A 16,237-nucleotide genomic window follows, 5' to 3' on the forward strand; every position below is an offset into this window, starting at 1 on the left:
ATCAATCTCAATGCCACCTTTACATACTAATATGGCCATTAATATTCATCTCCATGCAGTTTAAAATTTGCAGATAAAATGAGGTGGCCAGCACAGAAAGGAAAAAAAAAAATATGCCCAGAATCCAGTTCTGCACTATTTATTTCAATTATGGGTCTGAGGTAAGAGTACCAATGTCACCAATACAAAAGGGTTGCAAAGGGACAGTTAAAGGAGTGCCTCATACAAGGTTTTGATGAATTCTAGAGGCAACAGTGTCTGCAAAAAGAGAATGCACCTGGGGAGAGGTGATAGAATGGACCTTTTTCTCCCTTGTCACAGGAGTGTGAAATGAAATTAGGACTCAGGGAAAAGAGAATAAGGACAGATGAACAATTCAAGCATGGAATATTAAGTATGTGGGGAATAGGAACCAATTCTCTCCCCATTTTACCTTTTCTCCCTCTCTTAGGGAATCTCAGACCTATCAGTGAAATAAATGGGGTGAAAGTACACTTGGGGAGTGTTACATAAGTCTGGCCATGTTGCCCAGCTTTCTGCCCCCAGGCAGAAGTCTAGTTAAGTAATTCTGGACAGATGGATGCCTATCCTTGGAGAGAAGGGACACAACTAGGAGTGGTGATGGACACAGAAGCAGAATGTCAGCATGCTTCCTTCTGGAACCACTGAGCACTTCATTTTGTGCAAAGACAGTTACCAGGATGTTCAAATGATGCTGTAAGATTCCATGGTGGGAGGAGAACTCAGGTGCATTATATTTCTTGCGTAACCTAAGACATATTTTAGGGTGTAAACTTGTTTCCTGGTGTCAAATTTGAGGTAACATGCTTTTCTGCAAGTTCAAACAACTGGTGAACACCATTTTTGCTGTTTTTCCTAATCCATGCAACAGATGACAATCCAGGAACAAGAAACCCAAGGCTTTGTGCTGGTCGACACAGTGTTCCCATTGGAAAAGGTAGTTAAGAACATCACATTGTACCCCTCCATTTGAGAATTGGAATAGGAATCAAATATTGCTTCATTACTGATGAAGACAGAGTGGTTTATAAATATATGGATTTTTTAAATTCTCTCCACTCCAGTCTCATCATTCACCCTAGTTATAGGATCTGCTCACCCAAGGAGGAATTGCCTTACTACACTGAGTCCCAATAGTAGGATTTGAGAAAGATAAGTATTCAGATGTGCATATAGAAGACAAATGTCTTGACCTACTTGTGTTTACTACATGAATCAAGATTTAAAAAATGCACACTCTGCCAGGGCAGGCAAGCCCAAAAGACAGAGCCAAGAAGAGATTGAATTGTAAAGATTCTTTGTCCTGTTGTTACTCTTAAGATATATTATTCGTTATTCCATAGATGAAGCAAGTAAGTTAGGAAATGGGGAAGAAATCTCTTCCTATCACTACTATGAAGACAAATGTCCTTACTCTAAAAGCAACTGTAGAAGAATGAAAACAAAATCTATTTTCCATAGGTGCGTTACCTGTAACTCCAACTATATAGCTCTCCCACTTTAGAAAAAATAGTAGCACAAGTGAGTGAGGGTGACAAGATTATAAGGCTATTACTACTGTCTAAATTATAATTTTAGTAGGATGAGTGACACAGGAGTATCACAATCTTAGTGTTGTGGGTAACAGATTGCTAAGAGTAAAAATAAAAATAAAAGATCACTCACTAAGTAACAGGGTTTTCTTTTAAGTGATGATTTCATAAACATATTGGTAAAATACTAGGGAAATATCAGTGCATTTTTATTTACATATGCATCAGAAAATCTGTCTTCTTATCTCAGCTATGAAGAATAAGTTTGAATAATCAAATCATTTAAGGTCACAAGACATTTTTTCCTCAGTATCTGTAGCTATTTATATCTGTATCAATAACAATATAATAAATTATATTTTTATCTATAGTTACTACATTTTATATTTGTTCAAGCACATTTATGTAATATATTTTATATATTCCCTCTTCTTCTTATAGAAAAATGGAGACATATTCCATTCATTTAAACCTAATTAACAACCAGGCAATTTAACATACATACCAAACATTTTGGCCTGGAAGCTTATTAACATCAATAGTTTGTCTCTTAACACTGACAATCATGAAGGTGATATATACTAATTAAGTGAACTTAGGTATAGAAATGAAGGATTGAGGGACACAAGGGCATATTTTATGAGTGGAGCTTCCCCATGACCTACTTTCTGCATCTGCACACAAATAATAATTTCTATTACAACAATAACATGTTGGTGTTATTCCTGATGATGGATACAAATAATGAAGATTTTTTAAAATATCATTTAATCTAAAAAGACTGTGCTCTTGGGCCTCCCCATTGGCGCAGCAGTTGAGCGCTGGGTTGAGAAGCTGCTCGCAGCTTCTGCGGTGCCGGTTCGATCCCCGGCTGCTCCCCGGCCACTGGAGGAGGGTCCCACATGGCGCGCAGACCTCTCCTGCCGCCCGCTGCTCCCCTCAGCAATGTTCTTCAGTCCTTCTGCCTGCTCTGCTCCCCACTCTGGCTCTGGTGAATTCTCTCACCCTCCTGCCCTTCTGACTGTACCCAGTGCTTGTATAAATAAATAAATAAATCTTTAAAAAAATAATAAAGAAAAGAAATGCTTCTAAAAAAAAAAAAAAGACTGTGCTCTTAAGGCTAATTAGCCAGACTTTAGTAAAGATTCAAGGTAAATATCAAAGTACAGATTAACTTGAATTTCATCCTTTTCACATCTCTCAGGGTGAGTTCTGAGAGCTTGTTCCTTAGATGAAAATATATTTATCCAGGTAATTAGCTTTCATTGAACTTATTTCTCTTTTGCTTTCTCTTTTCAAGAGTACCTACTATATTTATTTTGCTTAAATGTGTAGTTTCAAGGAATGCTGTTGTAAGAATGATAAAAGGACCAAAGTTGTGCTTTGATTATAAGGTATCCCTCCCTACCTGTGCTTGGGATAGGGCGTATGTTCTTGGAAGTGCAGACATGATTGCAAGTCAAAAGCAACTGACTTGGAAGTGAGGTGTCAAAACTTAATTCTGCCTCTAATGACAAGTGACTGGGCAATGTCTTTAACCTGTGGGATCTCTGTTTTATGTATGTTTACAATATAGGTTTTGGATTAAGTAATCACTAAAAATCTATTTACTTTTTTTTTCTCCAAGGTGGTAAATGGGAATTAAAAAGAAAGGATTTACCTGTTTCTTTCTTCTCTAAACAAAGCCTGTTATCTTCTAGCAAACCAAATGGTATGGTGTTTTTGTTTTTGTTTTTGTTTTTTTTAATTTGGTTGGTTGTTGGGTTTTGCTGTTGTTTTGTTTATTGATATAAATGGTTAATAAACTTAAAAATAAAAGATTCATCCAATATTTACAATTACTATAGCTGAATGCTTAAGAAGTAAGTAGGGGGCCTCCCTAGTGGTCCAAGGGGTTAAGAATCAACCTATGAAGCTGTCTGCAGCCACTGCAGCACTAGTTTGATCCCCTGGCCAACCAGGGAGCAACCCATATGGTGCAGCAGACCTCTCCTTACTCGCCTGCTGCTCCCCCCAGCAGTGTACTTTGGTCAATCTGCCTATTCTGTTTCCCACTCTGTCTCTGGTGAATCCTCTCACTCCCCGCATCTCTGGCCTGTACCCAGCTCTTGTATGCGTAAATAAATAAAATCTTTAAAAAAAAGAAGTAGGGAGGATGATAAGGTCAGAGACTTCCAGAACTTTTAAGTAAAATGTCTCTTGTCTTTTGTAGTTTTCTCTAGAAGCATCCCAAACAGCTAAGTAGTGTGTTGTTGAACTCTGATGGTAATGCTTGATAGGAGTGTTCTGAATGCATTTGCCACTGCTGTGGATCTCTAGCAGACAACTTCATACAGCACAACCAAGAGGAATCCACATTCTCTACATGGAAGAGATCTGAAACCTTTGCAAATGCCTTCACTTAAGGAAGAAGGCTTTGCTCACATTGAAAAATTATCCAAAGTCCTAGCTCTTATTTATTACTTTCTAAATAATTTCCAGATTCCCAGACTTTTATCTTTAGTGCTTAATGTTTATTTCGCAAGTTGTGCATGATATACTTTTACATATACAGACAATAAAAGAATATAGACAAACAATTACTCCTCTAAAAACAGGAAAAATACATCCAAACAAATAAAAACTAGAAACTGGGAAGGAGAAAGACTAATACTAGGTGGTGTTATTTATATGTGGAATATAGAGAAATAAAAAAAATAAAATGGTTGGATAAAGTCAAAACACTAACCCTAGAAAGCTGATTATAGAGCTGAAGCTACCAGAGGGGGAGGAGCAGGAGAAAGGTAGGAGGGAGCTTCGTTGACCAAGGCAGTGGACCATGAGCATCTTGGTGGTAGGTGTAGAGTGATAGCAACACCTGTTGGGGGAGATTCTAAACTTCTGAACTACAAACAATTGTATACACCAGTTTTGCCATGATATTAAACAAATAAGTGAAAAAACTTAGAAGTTCCATTAGAAAAACTAGAATGTTATATTCACTGAAAAAGAAAACACAAACTATGGAGTAATTTATTTTTGTTTTGTTTTATTATAATCAGTGTAATTATGCTAATTTCAGCACACTCTTTAATCAGTATTTATTGAGGAATTGTTAGGTAAGGCACTCCTGATTCTTGTAATTGTAGAAACATTATAGCATTAATAATTGAAATGTTAGAGCAGGAATTGGGAAAAGATCTGTTAACCTGCCTTGTGTCCAGATCTGGTTTTATCAGTGACTACATGTGTGATTAAAAAAAAAATTATGTAACCCCTCTGATCTTTAATTTTCTCACCTGCAAGAACAGGGGAACAATACTATCTACTTCATAGCACTGACGTGATATGAATATTTATTAATATTAATATGAAGTGTTTCAACAGTACCTAACCCACTCAATAAATATTAGCTAATGTTATGAATGTCTTTATTCTCTGTTGCCTCCTGGAATGATTTCCATAGTAAGATTTTAAGCAGAATTTGGTGTCGTTATTAGAATGCAATTGAAGATCTTCCTTAGGAAACTAACCCTTTATAATATGAACTTTCTAACATACAATATAAGAAAGTCCAGATTTTTATATATTATGCTTTTCAAAAAATGAACTATGCCTACATATTTAATGGTGATGGGTGGTTAATGATGCTTAGAATATACTTTCAAAATATGAAAGGCCTTGGAAAAATGTGCTTGGGCACGATTTTTATTTTTCTGCTGTTTGTTGTTACCCTACCACTATATAGCCCATTAGGTCTTCATTGAGAGTGATATGGTAGCCCTTCAATATAATTAATATTTAGTGACTTGCCACTGGGTGATGAATTTCTCCTTTGCAAAAACTTGTCTGTCTCCTCAGGGTGCTTTACTGATAATGACCAAATGACTGTTAGGTGAGAGGAATTTTTGGAGTTTTGGGCAGATCCTGGAATCTGACTGTGAAAATGCTGATGCCCCATTTGAGAACATGCCCCTGGGTAGTGTATAAATAACTAGAACATGAATCTCATCTGTGACATCATTCTGCAAGACAAGACAAAATTGGTATAGTAATTTTCCTATTCAAAAGTCCAACACATCAGGGACAGTAATTTACATGAGGTCTAGCTTCCTATAGTAATAAAAGCACCATTGCAGGGATTTTGGGGACAGATTCAGGGTTTTATCTTATTTGGTGTCACCATTGTATGATCTTTCCCAAGTATTGGGAAAATTCCTATGGTGCCAGTGCACAGAGGTATAATTTCTTGGTGCACTGGGGCCATGACATTCTTTTCATGCCCCTAAGGTACCCAAAATATAGTATATCCAGAGGCCCTGTTGTTTATCATGCTGAACCAGTCTTGCTTATGGGTCTCAAGCTGCCAATCACAATACCTGTGAAGACATTGAACATGTAACAAGAAATCCATTTCAAGCAAAACAACATTGAATATACATAGCAATTTTCTACTGGAGCTTATGACTGATGCCATACTTGTCTTCTACATTCATGTCCAATCTTTGGGCAAGTTACTCTGTACAACTCAGAATTTGCATCTGTAAATTGGGGTTTTGTATGTAGAATAGAGAATATAGGTGTTTTAGACCAGAACGTATGCTAATGGTCACCTCATTTTTTTTAATTGACATAAGACCAATAATTGTCATACCATGGTGTCAGCAGAACTGATATTGAAAGACAGATGTTTTCAGCAGGAAATCAGTGTCAGATCTGTTGCTCAAAGCTTGTTTAATCTCAACAGTTACCTTTAGGTCTAAAAATGAAAAATCTCCTTCAGTGCTATCTCCTTAAACCATTCTATTCCATCTCTTGAGATTAAACTTACAGACCAAATTTTTAGTGAAATCTTCTCCAGTAACCTTAAGCATTGATAATGGTTCCCTCTGTTTCTAAACATTTGATTCTTATCTCTATCATAGCATTTATCTTATCACATTACAATTATTTATATGTTGGTCTCTTTAGCTGGACCTAGAGTATTTTTGTTGTTTAAATCTCTGGGTTTTATTTTAGTATTTCACTGAGTAGTTAGTTTTCAGAAATGTTTTCTAAGTGAGTGAATCAATGAATGAGTGAATGAATAAATGATGTTCTTACCTGGACTCTACACTTAACTTTTTTTTTTCTAATTTTGCAAACCACAAACACAAAACTTCCTTAAGAACACAGGATAGCAGTCAAGTTCTACACTCAAAAACTTTATAGCGAGGAACTTTGTATTTTGATAGGACTTTTCAATAAAAGGGTATTAGATAATTCATCTTTTATGAAACACAATGGGTTTCTGTGTTTTTTAAAGAAAATTGATTTACCATTACTTTTACACAAAACTTTCAATTTCTGAAAATTTTTCGCATTCATTCTCTCATTCAATTTTTACCACAACCCTGTAATATAGGCAGGCACAGATATTATTATAGCCCTCTCACAGATTGAGTTCATTAAGACATATAATCAAGGGGCCTCCCTGGTGGGGCAAGGGATTAAGCACTGCACTATGAAGCAATCTGCAGCCTCTGCAGCATAAGTTCGATCCCTGGCCAGCCAGGGAGCAACCCACATGGAGCAGCAGACCTCACCTGCCTCTCCCACTGCTCCCCTCAGCAGTGTATTTCAGTCAGTCTGCCTATTCTGTTACACATTCTGTCTCTGGTGAATCCTCTCACCCCCCACGTCTCTGGCCTGTGCCCCAGCTCTTGTATGCATAAATAAATAAATCTTCTAAAATAAAAGACAGATAATCAAAGGGATGGAATTTTGAATTAACATTTTCTGGCTCTAAATTTAGTTCTTGTTCAGTTCTAACATGGTTCCCTTTTTAAACATTTGAACTCTCCTGAAAGATAAGTCTTCAAGTGAATTCACTTTCTAAGTCAATCAAGGATCTTGGGGTTGCAAATGGTAAAAATCCAGCTCAACCTGTTTTAAACTAAAGACACAATTTATTATGTCACAAAAATAAATAGTCTAGGGACAAAATTTCAGGCATCCCTGGTACTAGCAACTCAAACTAGGCAACCAATAATATTTCTTTTGTTTTCCTCATGTCTTGGACCAAGTCATCTCTGAGTTAGTTTTAAACTCAGCCAGTACCCCTCCTTGAATTTGCAAATGACCAAAAACAGTTGAAGAGTTACATCTTTGATTCCTAAGGAGTGGTAGTGGAACAAATAATTCAACCCCTGGCATCCAGTGGCCCAACCTGGGTCATGTTTCATCACCACCATAGTCACTGCAATTGTAAGATGGATAACTGTGATTTATGGCAACTGGACTGATTCCTGGAGTCTACTATGGCATCAAACCGAAGAGAATGACCGAGAAAAAGCAGAGAAGTAGTTTTTCCCAAAGAAAACAGCAGTGCTAATTCCAGTAAGAGTCTGGATATCAAGTTAATGAAACTCCTGTTTTGTACTATAGCATTTTGAAAACTTTGGACATTATCAAATGAAACCCTAATGAATTTTGGACACCTGTTGATGGATAGATCATTCCAAAAAATGTTAATTAATAGTGGATTTAGTCACTTGCATATGAATTCAAAAATGTTATCTTGTTCAAGCAAAAAAATCTGAGCAAACATATCTTACCTATTTGCTGAATAATAAAAACTAACAAGCAAACAAACAAACAAACAAACAAAAAATAAAAATGACTGCCTAGGATATTGCAACTGTGCTCCAGAGGAACAGACTCCCTTCAGCCTGGTGCATCATCAACAGAACTTTTGGCTGAGTTGTACAACATCTATTTTTTTTTTAAGATTTGTTTATTTTTATAAAAGAACCAGGGTACAGGCCAGATGTGCGGGAGGGTGAGAGGATTCACCAGAGACAGAACGGGGAACAGAACAGGCAGACTGATGAAATATACTGCTGAGGGGAGCAGTGGGCGAGGCAGGAGAGGTCTGCTTCACCATGTGGGATTCTCGCCATCCGGCCGGGATTGAACCTGCACTGCAGAGGCTGCGGACAGCTTCACAGTGTGGCGCTCAACCGCCTGAGCCACCAGGGGGGCCCATCTATTATTTTCAACTATAAAAAAATGGAGAGAATGAAGCTGTTTTCAGATCATGATAGAGCTATAATATAATCACCATTTATTGATATCATTATTAGCCCATATAAATAAATAATAACCTCCAGTAGAAGATACTTCCTTGAAAACTGAGGCAAGTGGATTAGGACATCATTGATAGAGAATGAATATGGAAATCTTTGTCTCTCAAGTTACTTTTCAAGAGCACAATAGAATTTTAAAGGTATGAAGACATATGAAAAATTCAATAATGGTGGACTATTGTCCTGGTCCTATGTTAGTCATTACCAGGATTGAGACTGAAGATCAGAGCATCAGATACATTTTCTATTTTAAGTATATGCTGGTGATCATTTTTGCATGTAATGGGATTTGTCTTTATGTACTATTTATAGAAACCACATGCAAACTTAGGGAAAATGTTTTAAAAAGGGTTAAAGTGAAGATTTTATGATAAGAAGTCACGCGATTCTAGGGTGATTATACATTCGTTTTTACAAATTTACTCAGCACCTACTCTGACATACAGTGTTCTAGATGCTAGAACTACACCAGAGAACATAGCATACAAAATACATATCTTCACACAACATAGAGACTAGTGCAGAATTTGGAAAATCTTTTCCATAGGAGCTATATAGTAAATAATTTTGACTTGCAGACAGTTTTCTCTGTTGCAACTATTCAAGTGACATAGTAGTACTAAAGCAGCCAACAATTACATAAAGGAACAAATAAATCTTTATATAAAATGATAGACTGCAGACCATATTTGACCTATAAACCAACTGATCAGGGCTCAAATTCAGTGGAGGGTCACAGATGACAGATAAAACATGCAAGTGAAATTAAAAGCATGTGTTTGGAGAAGGCAAGAGAGAGAAAAGGAACATGATAATTTGCTTTTGAGGGGCTATGAGTATAGTTTTGTTTTATTTTGAAGGGTGGCTAAGGAAGGACTCACTGTGACAGTCACACTGGAGAGCACATTTGCAGAAGTGAGAAAATGGGCCATGGGGATAGAATGTGGAAAGCCTAACAGGTAAAATAACAAGTAGTGTGAAGATGTTGAAGTGGGCCTGGCCTGGATTCAAAAACCAGCCCTGCAGCAGGGGGATCAGAGTGTGCTAAGGGAAGAACCTTAGCAGAGGGACAGTCAGTGCCTAAGAAGAAGGAAAATCTTTGGGGTCCTCTAAGCAGAGAAACACTCTGATTAAGACCCAGGCTCCCTGGGGCTGCTATGTGGAAAACATACTTTAGGGATATCTCCCCAAATGATGACATCTACAATTACAGTGTGAGTATGTGAAATAACCATGCAGGTTGACAAGATCCTTGTCTTGGGAGAAAAAATAAGTATCCACTCACAGTTTGCGTTTTCATTATTAACAGCAAACATGGTTTGCTCTGGCTTCCAGAAATCAAAAACAACTATCAAGTTTGTTAAAACCAACAAAAAATATAATAAAAAGTATAATACTGTCTCCTAGACATAGCAACTACTCACCTCTGAATGGTCTAGGGTAGAGGGGCCAATTCCAACATCCTCTGATTGCAAACGTCTTATTCCCTGACTTCCCTGTGGTAGCAGCCTCTCAGAGACACTTCCTTTGGAGCTGGGAAGTGAGCATTCAGCAACCGCAGTTGGAAGCTCCAGCTCCCGCTGAAACCTTGTGTGGAACAGCCATTGGACGGCGTTGTTCTGCATGGCACTGGGCCCTAGTGCTCTAGCGCTGTGAAAACCATGCTACTCTGTCCTCTGCTCAGAGTGAGTGTTAAGCACCTTGGACTGCATTTCAGCCTGAAGTCCCATTCAAGCATTGAGGGCTCATCTCATACTTGTGTTCTTTCTGTAATAGCTCTGCTGAGTCAGGGAGCATTTGGGTTAGAGCTCTTCCTCTTGAGTACATATACTAGGTTCCAAAAGCAGGACACAAAAGATCCAGTTTGACAGGTGTTACCTAACTATCACTGACCATCTCTGTGTGTCTGAATTGGGTACTTCCTAATAAGGCTTTCTCCCTCTCTAGCCAAGAAATTTATCTTTATTTGTCACATCATAATTCTCCTTCATATATTGACATGCCTTTAGGAAGACTTCATTTTTTTTTTTTTTTTGCTTACCTTTTCTTTGGGTAAATATTTCTCACTGAGTTAATATTGGTTTACATTGCTATTTCCATTACAGATGTGTAGGATATGTTTTATGTACCTTTGGGTCCTTGTGGTTCTTACACTCATAAGCTGAATGAATGGGTGGATGAATGCTTCAGATTCCTTTAAAAATCCTCTCAGGCACTTCCCAAGGATTTCTATTGATACCTAATTATTATTATTATTGGGTCTCTTTAATAAATTAGAATACATAATTTTTGTTCATGTTGGCAATATAGAATGGACTACCAAACTCATTTATTTGGGAAACCAATATATAGAAGGTGGTTATGATCTCTAGATCTCTACTCTAACCTCCTGAGGTTAGAATAATGTATAATATTTCCTTTTGCTAGTAGAGCTTGAGCTAGACAGTTAAAGATGGACCAAGGTTAAGCAGAAGAAGGATTTTCAGATGGGAAGAATGAAAAGGAACAAATTCTGGGTGCTGTGATGAACTGGGCACATAAAGAGTAACAGAAATAATGAGGATAGGGCCTCCCCTGTGGCGCAGCGGTTCAGCGCTGGGTTGCGAAGCTGCCCACGGCCTCTGCTGCACCGGTTCGATCCCCGGCTGCTCCCCGGCCACCGGAGGAGGGTCCCGCAGACCTGGCGCGCAGACCTCTCCTGCTGCCCGCTGCTCCCCTCAGCAGTGTACTTCGGTCCTTCTGCCTGCTCTGCTCCCCGCTCTGGCTCTGGTGAATTCTGTCACCCTCCCTCGCCTCTGACTGTACCCAGTGCATGTATAAACAAAACAAACAAACCAGCAAACAAATAAATAAAGCATGCCTCTAAAAAAAAAAAAAAAAATAATGAGGATACTTATCTTTTTGTAACTAATGCTGGGGAAAGAGAGAAGTAAGGATAAATGAGCAAGGTGAGGTAAAAATAAGTAAAACCTTTGGATGTTTTCTCCACTCCTCTTCCTTCCATTCCCTCCATAGCATCCCCACACTGAGTGGTGTGTGGGAAGACATTTGGGTTAACTGTTTTGTACCTGTGTTACACATGTGTAATGCAATTGCTGAAGCCTTCTATTTGTCCTCACTACTCCTGCTCCTACAATCTATTTTCTACCTAATAGCCAAGACAGACTTTGTAGATTGTAAAACAGTTTGTGCCTCTTCTGCTCAGAACCCTCCACTCACATTCCATTTCATTCAAAGTAGAGGACAAAGTCTTCATGATGACCTTGACATCAGCAGTTTTGTTGCATCAGCATTAGGGAGCCAGTGGGAAAGTTTGAACTGAGGGATGTCTAATAAATCAATGCAGATAGAAAAAAAATATACATAATCCTCTCATCATTCCTCCCAATCATATCTTCTAAACTCTCCAAAAAAAAATCAATATGAATTCAAAAGGCTTCTATTTGCTAAGCAGTTAAAATGAATGTGTCAACATCCGGGAATTTGACCAAGTGCCTGGTGCTGTTACAGCTTAGGTGGTTGGACATGGAAGGGGGATGTGTACTCATGCACTGCCTCTGAAAATGGAATCAAGGCAGTCACAGTGTGAACAGCATATGCTGTTAGTTGGCTGGCTGGTTACCCTGACTGGGTCCATTAATATAAAGCATAAACAAAGCCTGGATGAATGGGAATAGCCATTTTGTTACAACATATGGTGGTGGTGTCCCAGATATTTTTATCTTACTCCCACCCAGATGTTTAGCTCTCTTGATACTCAGCTTTATCCAGCAGGCAAGGTGGTGGAGAATGCCCTTGTGATTTGGGGGAAAGTGCATTGCTTTTTTTCAGCACCTTGCACAAATAAGCTGGTGGCCAAATAATAAGGCTTTAAAGATTTTTTAATATTGTTACTTTTTTAAAAGATAAATCTGCAAATCTCTTAATTTATTACTCTCTTTTTCTTTCACACGCCCCTCTTAAAATCCTTAAAACTCAAGCAAAATGAAAACAGGTATCCAAAACCTACCTTTTCCTGAAATGGCACAGTTAACCAATAGTTAAAAGAGTTCAGATGATTGCTTATTTTTCTCTTTAGTTACCTGATGCTGGGCATAGCATTATGTTCATCTGTGATTCTGAAGAACACTTCTGCACGGGCCCTGTGGCTACAGCAGAAGAAATAAGTACAGGTCTGTGCTCTTTTCCCAGCTGACTGCATCCTTATGCTTCTGTTGAAAAACATGGGCTACCATTTTTTCTGAGAGTCTTGGAAGTTTTGGTTCTGATTCTTAGTCTTCATGAAAGTCTGTTCAGAACTCTCCTCTTCCTGGATGCTGAACAGTGACATGCCTTGTCCCTTTCAGAACCCTCAAAGGAGATGAAGTGATGCCCTGGCTTTGTTCATTTTTACCCCATTGGCAAGGTTAGCAGTTATCACCCTCTACCAGATAGCAGAAGAGGAGAGCTTGGCCTCCCAGAAGACCCTGTCAAAGCTCTAGAACAGCTGGGAAATAGGCAATCTCCTAACAGGAAAGAGAGCAGCGCTGAGTATAATAATGACATATTGTGTCTGCTTGGAGTATTTCATCCCAAGCTTATTAAATGCTTTGCCAACATTCTATCAGCTAATCCTAAGTGGCAAGTATTATTATCAACATTTTATAAGGGGAGGACCAGGAGATTGCTGAGTAAGGCAAAATGGAAACTATTAAGACAAGATTTGATAGATTTTTCGAATTTTCAACTAATCTTCCAGGTAGTAACAAATAAAGAGAAGGGAAAATTGTATTCAGACCCTGTTTACATTTAGCCTGAACACTATGAATTGCCTCACAAAGGTTTATGAATTTGAGAGTTATTTAAGCAAGTCTTCATTTAAGTTTTAAAAGATCCTCCATATTCAAATCCCTTACCTAACCATAGATTTTTCATAAATCCAACCATTCCTTCCTCTATGAAATGGTTTCTTCTCCCAGTTCTCATTCTATCATTTTCTAGTGTTTATTCTATCTCACACATGGGTCCCATATGTGTCCTCACATACTGAACCTTCATTTCAATTGTGGGACCATTTCTCCTCTAGCAATTGGTAAATCTAATATGTTTACATATCATGAAACTATACATTCTATGTATGTATGTGTGTATGCATGTATGTGTGTGTGCCCAAACTTATCTCAACATTCCAGATCTTTCCTCTAGTCTATCTGCTCCTGAGAGGCAGGCCATAGACAATAAGCTTCTCACTATAAATTTATCACCAAAGCTAGAGACTCCCTGACTTCTCCCAACTTTCACCTTCCTCTATATCTTCCTCCCCAACTCACCCAATTATCTAGGACTTTGGAAACATCATATTCTCTTACCTGAATTGTTGCTCTAGGCTCTGAAATTTTCTCTCTTGCACTTGCATTCTTCTGTGATATCACAAACCTATGGTTGAAAATACCTCTGTGTTCTTCATTTGTGGTATGATTATGCAAACAAGGCTGTCCATTGCTGTTATTTATACTGTACAATAATTTTACATATAATATGAAATGATTAGAAACAATGTAGTATCAAAATAGATTATATCCACAACTCAGCCTTTAAAAACAATTAACTTCCTTACATGCTCTTTGCATAATAAGTGCAAAAGAAAGCTACAGAAAATTATGTACAGTATAATGCAATTTGTTGTCTGCTGTATGTGAGTCTGTGTGTGTGTATAAATGCAAATGGCAAGGTGATTCAAATCATTGCCTCTGGGTTATGAATTTTGTTTTATTTGTGTGATATATTAAATTTTCTGCATAAAATATAGTTTATTACATAAAATAAGAGTTCTTTATATATATATTTAAAATAAAAACAAATGAACTTACCAATTCTACATTAAATGGCAATATCAGTTTATTGGTCTAAGAGAAGAATATTTCTTGGAAAAATAATATCTCTTTGAAATACAGTCTTGTTTATGGTTACTCATTGTTTGGGTTCATCAGTCAAGTGGATTTTTGGCAAAAAGTACCTGTGAATAAGTTAAACTGGATATATTATGTCAAGATATAAAAGTAAGATTGAGGTTTTCATACAGGATTTCATTCTAAGAAAATATGGAGATATCTACACATCACTTTGTGTGGAGAAAACCAATATATTCTGAATGATCAAAATAAAAACAGATTTCAGCACTTGGACAATTCCTGTCACTTTCTGCAATTTCTAACTTTTCCAAAATAACAGGGGGATTTCAGATGGAAAAACCTAGTCTTGTCAGTGTGTTATTTTAACACTATACGAAAAAAAAAAAATGGAAAGACTAATGCATCAACAGTGACTGCTTTCTTCAAAATACAAACAACTTTGCCAAGGAATGATTTGTATTGAATCAAGAGCTTAGAAATGCATTGTGAGTAGACTATTGTGAGTGGTCAGTACATAGGGAGAGCTTGACATTGGTTGGAATAGTCAGAGGAGATTTCAAGGAGATGTTAGAAAGCCATCTGTATCTTAAAAGACAGATTCATCAATATGAAGGGAGTATTCCTGGACAGAATAAATAGCAAGGGGCATGCCAAGGAGGCTGAAATTGAATGGCAATGTGTGGGTGGATAAGTTAATAAGGAATAAGCTTGGCAAAGTATGGATAGAATAAAAATTGTAAGCATCAGCAGATATGCAAACTTGAAGAGGTCTGACCACTTGCCTGTAGAGAGAAAAACAGAGAGAAAGAGAGAACTAGGGAGGAGCAGGAAGGGGGAACTTGTAGCAATAGAAGGCAAGAATGCCCATAAAGACCAATGACACTCTTGTAAGATGAGTTAAAATGGGTTCATCTGACCATGTAAACATCAATCTTGTTATCCAGTGTTCATAGTAACATCTATTGTTGCTTAAAAGATAAAAATTATTGTAAATGAGTCACTGTGCCTCAAACTGTACTGGTTTTCCATGAGAAAACTTTTTTCCAGGACATTGATAATCCTTCATCAACCTTCTCCCACAGCCTCCCTACACATACACTTCTTTCCTTCTGAGATTTCTTATCAGTGCCCCCCTACTGCACAGTGATTTTGTGTGAACCCCTCTGATGTGAAAACTGAGAAAAATCTTTCTGGGATCTTTTTGAAGATTTGATTGATGTAAAGCACAATAAAAGCACAGTTGGAATTGGAGATACCAGTCACTGCTTTTTGGCTCAGCAATGAAGAATAGGGGGGATAGCAAGCTTTGTTTGGACTTGAATGTGAAAGCAGAGGTAAGATGAAGCGGGGTGCCATTTGTAAAAATACTTTGTAGCAATAACTGTGCTTTGAAACTAATGAGAATAATGTTTAGATTAATAGCTTAGGTCATATTTCATGTATTATATTTAACACTGGAGAAAAAAGGCAAAAGGGGAAAGCTGGCATACCCTTCAAAAATCTACACACATCACTAATCAAAGGATGCATTTTAATGTCTTTGCAAAAATGCAATGAATGCTAAATCTCTTCTGATGCATCCCATTGCCTCTACAAACTTTTTGTCATGATCTTTGAAAATTTGAGCCAAACTGCTTTTTCAAAACATCTATAGAAAAGAGATTCTTGGACCTTTCTAAAGGAAAGG

General features: G+C 37.6%; 1 protein-coding gene across 7 annotated transcripts in view; it reads left to right on the forward strand.

Moving 5' to 3' along the window:
• The window catches only part of LRRC4C (leucine rich repeat containing 4C), a 1,047,300-nt gene that overhangs the window by 754,455 nt on the left and 276,608 nt on the right, over positions 1 to 16,237 (forward strand). Inside the window, exon 1 of one of the 7 annotated variants that reach the window (XM_054699262.1) lies at positions 3,233 to 3,264. The exons of the other annotated variants lie outside the window; for them this stretch is intronic. The gene's annotated coding sequence lies outside the window, so the exon portion shown is untranslated. Of the gene's footprint in view, positions 1 to 3,232; positions 3,265 to 16,237 lie in introns of those variants that run through there. 7 annotated transcript variants of the gene reach the window in all.

Source organism: Talpa occidentalis, unplaced genomic scaffold, assembly GCF_014898055.3.
Source record: "Talpa occidentalis isolate TD23 unplaced genomic scaffold, MPIMG_talOcc4v2.1 talOcc4.3, whole genome shotgun sequence".
NCBI lineage: Eukaryota > Metazoa > Chordata > Mammalia > Eulipotyphla > Talpidae > Talpa > Talpa occidentalis.